Here is a 6,310-nt window from a genome sequence, read left to right on the forward strand (position 1 = left end):
GAGTCCAATTTGGTCGGGAAGGCCCTCAAATTGGCTCGCACCCAACAAACCCTAAGGTAGCTGTTCTTCAATTCGGCTCCCTTGGTGTTTCAACGCCCCAACCACCATTTGGGTCTTGTTCCTGGGTCCAAGGGAAGTTGATCAAGGGTGATGGTTAACGGTGATACTCTTCGGAACGACAATTCGTCGTCGAAAACCCCTGGGTTCTTCGATGGAGTTCTACCCAAATTAGACCTTAAAATCCTTGATTTTATTTGGTGCAGATGGAAGGAAGAAGATAGTTGAGCAAGTTGCAGGTGAAGGAGATAGGAAAATCAACTGTGAAATGGAGGAATTGGCCTGAAATTGGCCTGTTTGAATTTGGCTGGTGGACCTCACGATTTCACGAAATAGGGAGGAAGAAAGTGGCCCTTCCCTTTTCTTTTCCAAATGGTTCCTTTCATACCCTTTAAAAATCTGATAGGTCCCCACTTTTCTATTTTTTTTTCTTTACTAACTTAACCTTTAACCCATGCTTCCCACAATCTATAGTTCACAACTTCAAACGTTCGTAACTATACCGTTATAATTCGGACTCGCAAACGGCTTTCGCCTATGCGTTCGTGGATTCAAGATCTATTTAAAAACACTAGTTGTAACTTCGAAATATCAACGAAAGATAAAGATTGATTATGAAACTTCCAACTCGACAACTAATCAATTACTAAAGTTATAATTAGTGGAATTAAAATTAACTAATAAAGATAATGTAATCGCAAAATACGAACTTAAATTACGAAACACGAAATAAATGGTGAAATTATGGGGATGAGATTTCACATAAGAACTTCAGGTTTTGGGTGTAATCCGGATTTAATCTCATGAGATGTTGAGGGAGAGATTCGTTCGTGCATGTTCCTCCACTTTCAGGGAGGTGTATCCTTCAACATCTAAAAATTAGAAATACAAGATTGACAGGTTTTGAGAAGAAGAATTTTACCTCCGAACGCTTAGCCCGAGGAGAATAAAGATGCATAGGTCAGGCTGGAGGTGAAGAAGGCTCGGTTTAAGAAGTCCCTTCAAGTATGGAAGCATGTTTTGGAAAGCAACAAAAACTAGCTAAGTACAAGAGGGGTGAACTTCATATAATACTCAAAGTTCAAAAAAGGTTACCTTCAACTCCTCCAGAATCTTGGCAATGACCTATTTGTCACTTTGCTGCCCTTCTACACCTATCTGCATCTTCTGAGGGGAAGGATCAAGCTTCTTGCTGATAATAGGTCTTAGTTACAAGAAATGATAAGATTAGCTCAAAACTTAGAAGGTGAAACTAAATAAAGAAAAATCAAGTTTGAATTACTTACTAGCAGACTTCTGTTTTTTACTACCCACTTCAGGTTGAAGGGCAGAAAAAGATCTAGAAGCATAAGAGGTCTGAGACCTGGTTCTCTTCTTGGTATGAGTGGTTCTTGGAGCAGAGAGATCAAGTCTAGCTCGGGGCCTTTCCTCGAGTTCAGAGTCAGAAGATTCTACAACAGTAGATCTTGCCCGACAATGAGCCCTGGTCTCTTCTCTGGGCCCAACTTTTGTCTCTGATTCACCGAACATCTTAGAGATGACCCCAACATCCTCAGGGACATGGCTAGAGCTCGTTTCTTGCCTAGCTGCCTCTACAGCAGCCTCATGAAGAACCAAAGCATCAACAACCTCTTCATCTAGCCTGACATGCACTTCATCAGGATTGCCTTGGGCTACAAGATCAAAGAAAAAGTTAAGCAATCACGAGCTCTGAAAATATGAAGCAAAGGAAAGGGTTGCAATATAGGTTATCTATCAGCAGAACCTGGTTTTTCTGATTGATATCCTCCTTTCCGCTCTCAAATTCTTTTTTTCTTGGGAATGGACTTGAAGAAAACCTGCTCGAATATCCTATCATGGGCTTCTCTGACATCTTCATCATACTTCCCTGACCACTTGGCCTTTCACCAAAAGGTGAACAGAGACGTGCACTTAAAATTGAGGGTCACGAGCTTGTGAGCTATCTTGCTCATTACCTCTAAGCTGCGCCTGCTTGCCCAAAATATAACATCTGAAGGAGAATGAAGGTGATAGGAAGTTCCACACTAGACAGAATCAAAGAAAAGGACTGAGATTGCTTGTCTAAACCCAGCTGTCTACCACAGAAGTTGGGGTGGTAAACCTTCATCCTACTTTCACAGCCCACTCGGTCGCTCCGTACTTCCTAAGTCAAATCCCTCTACTAGATGAAGCTAATGAATTTCTCCTTGCAGAAGCTGTTGGGATCCTCCCCAAATGAATCCTAGAAGAGGTTGTCCGAGAACTAAGGGTATATCTTGAGTACTGAAGCACCTCACTCCAGATCAGTCCGAGTCCTACAAATTCTAAAGAAATAAAGGCAAGATAAGGTAAAGTGATTGGTGGTGGGAGCCTCTGCCAGAATTCGAGCGGAAGCTACTCCATCTGGAAACTCTAGGTTGGCAGCCCGAAACTCCGGGAAGTACCATTGAAGCGAGAGCTTCACCATCCAGGTAGCTCCGTTGACATTAGTCTTGAATGGCTGCTCCCTTGTCATCTCATAAAGAAGATGATAGAGATGTGCCAGAAAATGACTGATGGCAACATTATCAAAAGAATGCAGCGCCTCCACCAAAGGGATCCATTCCAACTTCACTCTTTTAGATTTGTTTGGGAACACATGTTTATTCAACCAATAGAGGAGAAAGTACATGTGCTCCTAAGCTAGATCAGAGGTGGGAGAAGGCTGGTTGAACATCTTCTTGGCAAAAGGAATGAAGCACGCGAAAGAAGTCGCATAGCTCTTGAAGGTAGTGAGGTTATACACCAAGCTAGTGATCGACTGAGAAGCCTCTAAAGCTTCAGGAGCAGGGCATGAGGGTGAAGACCAATAATATGTAATGTCTACACACTTGCCCGATGGCCTCAAACCAAAGACCTGAGCCATATCCAGAATGGTGGGAGTCAGGGGGCCCACTCTGAAATTAAAGGTATTAGTCCCTGTGTTCCAGAATAGAAGAGCTGTTGAGAGAAGCTCTTTCTTTCTCGAAGAAAATGGACAGGTTGAGGCCAGCCTAAGGGCAATGAAGGCCGTTAACCTGAGGGCAATGAAGGTCGTTGAGCCGACGGCGCAGAGTGACAATCCCTTCTCCAAACTCGCATGCAGGGCGCGATTTGGGAGTCATTGTTGAATTCAAGAGAAATGAGTGAAATAGTGACTGGAAATTGAGGTAAGAGAAGGCTGAGAATGTAAGAGATTTGGGAGCTCAGGGAGTCAAGTTTGCTGACTGAGGTGGCCGAGAAAAGTGAAATGGAAGTTATTTAACGGGCAAGTAGTTAACTTTGGAAATCGTGGGTTAGTGCAAAGATTTGTTTGAAACGGCTAATTAAGTGGTGCTAATACCCAGTTTCGGCAAGCAGTTAATTTTAATCATTATCAATGTCTTGATTAGCAGACTTAACAATAATTAAAAGGGGCACTATTTGAGTGGACATTTAATGCTGGGCTTAGTGAGAGTGGAGGCCCAAGAACACAAAAAGCAAGGGGAGGATTAGGCTCGAACAAATCGACAGCCCAGGAAGAATTGAAAATCATTTTTGCCAAGGAATAGGCAACAAGCTTATGTGAGAAGTGACACTCATAAGGGCAGCTCACCCCCAGCAAAAATTACTTTTCGAAGGGATGGATAGGTAAATAAATGGTGACTCACCATGTTCCGGAGGCCATCACCAAAAGGTAAGGCTTAGACAGTAAGGCTAAAGAGTCTATAAAAGCAGCAAGGAACACAAGGGATAGTGACACTCAACCAATCAATCAAAAGACATCCAACTTTGCTCTTAGACAAGCAAGAAACCAGAAAACTTTAGTTTGCCCAGACTCTACTCTTTTAGTCATAGATCCACCATAGAAAGCCATCTTTTGTCAAGTTTTAGAAGCTCTGCTACTTTTTCCCAGTATTGTAGTATCTAATCCCTTTAGTAAACCCAATTTACATCTCATTCTCCAAAATTACAACCCCTGTAAAACACAAAGAGAAGTGGTTGTAAGAAGATGAACCTTGCCAGGCAAGGTTATAAGCTTGCCCGAATCTCTTTCGTTTGTACTTACATAAAGTATATTTGTTGTTTAATATATCTTCCATTGTGTCTTAAATCATTTTGAACTGCTTTTCGTTCAAAGTTTCATCTATGATTAATTTGGCTACACTAATTAACCTTGCTTCTTTAGTGTTAACTGTAATCAAAGAAATGGTTGGAAGGGTCCTGAACTCCCTTTATCTGGACATATAATATTATAAGTAAAAGTTCTTGTTTAAAAGGCAAGAAAAAGAATTATATACACCTAATTATGAAACTGGATATTTCTTGCTCTTTTTCTATCACCATATTTATTAAATCCAATATTTCCAACTTTAATACTTGTTACACCTCACCCCCAATTGTATGTATAATTTCGTAAGTTCCCTAACATTTTAATGAAACTTCATTTTGGTCCCCTATTTTGAGTAAATCTGGACCCTTTATCTGGATTCCTAAACTCTCTCAAATTGCCACGTGGCAGCACCCCAACACACCTCACTTCTCTCATTCTATCCCCCCCTCGTGACCCCTTCTTCTTTCTTCTCTCTTTCTCTGCACACTCCCTTCTATCTCTCCAGAAACTCATTCATCTCTCTCCCTCTTTATCACCGTGAGCACCCACTCCATCACACCACCTGCTCGAGGTGGACAGCACCACCATCCTCAACATTGCCATCATCAGCCTTCTTTCCCGCACCTCTCCGAGCTCACTCTCTCTCTTCTTAGCACTGTGCACAGTCACGATGCACGTGATTTCCGACGAGGGTTAGACGTGAAAACAGCTCGGGGAGCTTTCCCCAGTTTTCCAGCGAGCACCCCCCTTTCGAGGCAATTTCTGGCCAAACCACGGTGAGTTGGCCGGCGTGCAAGTTTCCGGCAACCTCAGAGGCTTTTGAGGCATTTTCCGGTCAAACCACAGCGAGTTAGACGTCGTGTAAGGGGCAATATTTGTGATGTTTCCGTGGTTGCAAGTTTGCGTGGCTCTTCGGTGGCTAAGTATCTGTGAGTGGACCCCTTCTAAAAATGCATGTTTTAATAGTAGAAATGCATACATGAAAAGCATGATTTGATGATTATGTTTTATGAAACGTTTTGTGAGATAACATGCTTACCGATGCTAGATTGAATTACTACTATTTTTCCTATAACCCGTGTTCCTGTAGAATATCTGATGGATGACGATATGATATTTAGAACAGGTTTCGAACACCTCTTTATAGTATAGATGATGAATGACTTTATACTATGAAGTTGTTTTTCAATATAGAAATGTTCAATGGTTTTGTACTTACCTAGTGGTCATTTCCGCTACGGGACATAGGGATAGATTCCGGTCCGTCCCGGGCAACGGTTTGGTGTTGGCATAGGCCTGGAGCGTGTTTCCTCTGGCTATTAGCACAGGGACAAGGAGCCGGCATTGGACCTGAAGTGTATTTTCCTCTGACTGTCTTCTCAGAGACGGGGAGCCGGCATAGGGCCTGGAAGAGACAATACTTCGACTTGAAGTTGAGGCCCTGACCATGGGGAAACCTCCCCCAACTACATATGTCTCTAGGAAGTGTAGGTATTGTTGTTGACATCAAATAGGCGAGAAATGCCATCCACTAGTCTTACTTGGTTGATATGACTCTTCGATACTTGGTTGACACGATTCTTCTACACTTAATGGGTTTCTGTTGAAGAAGTTAAGGTTCCGCCATAATATCCCAATGGCCACATGCGCTCCACGTTGCCCCGTTGTTTGTTCACATGTTAGGCTTGAAAATTCTTCCGCAAAAAACAGAAAGAACAAAAAAAAGAGGTTAATTTTTGCATATATGTAACACATTTGTAGTTGATCTCATGAGTTCCTTCCGTAAGGGTTTATGATATTTGTATTGACACTCTTGTAAGTAGACCTGGCATTCGTGTCATGTTTCTCGTGTTCGTGTCATACCCGATAGCTTAACGGGTCGTGTCGTGTAATACCCGTTAAAGTAAACTGGTAATATAACCTGACCCACAATTAACCTGTTAATATTATCGGGTAATATGACCCGACCCGTTACCCGTTAAGAAAAATATATTTTAAATCAATAAAAATGAAAATGAAAAACATAATTTGACCAAAAAAAAGGTAAAACATAATACTAAATTAGTATATACATACTAAATTTCAGAGTTGACCCCTTCGTGAAAGTTATAAAGTTTTTCATTACGAGTGATTACATTTTTC

This window comes from Malus domestica, chromosome 07 (genome assembly GCF_042453785.1).
Source record: "Malus domestica chromosome 07, GDT2T_hap1".
Taxonomy (NCBI): domain Eukaryota; kingdom Viridiplantae; phylum Streptophyta; class Magnoliopsida; order Rosales; family Rosaceae; genus Malus; species Malus domestica.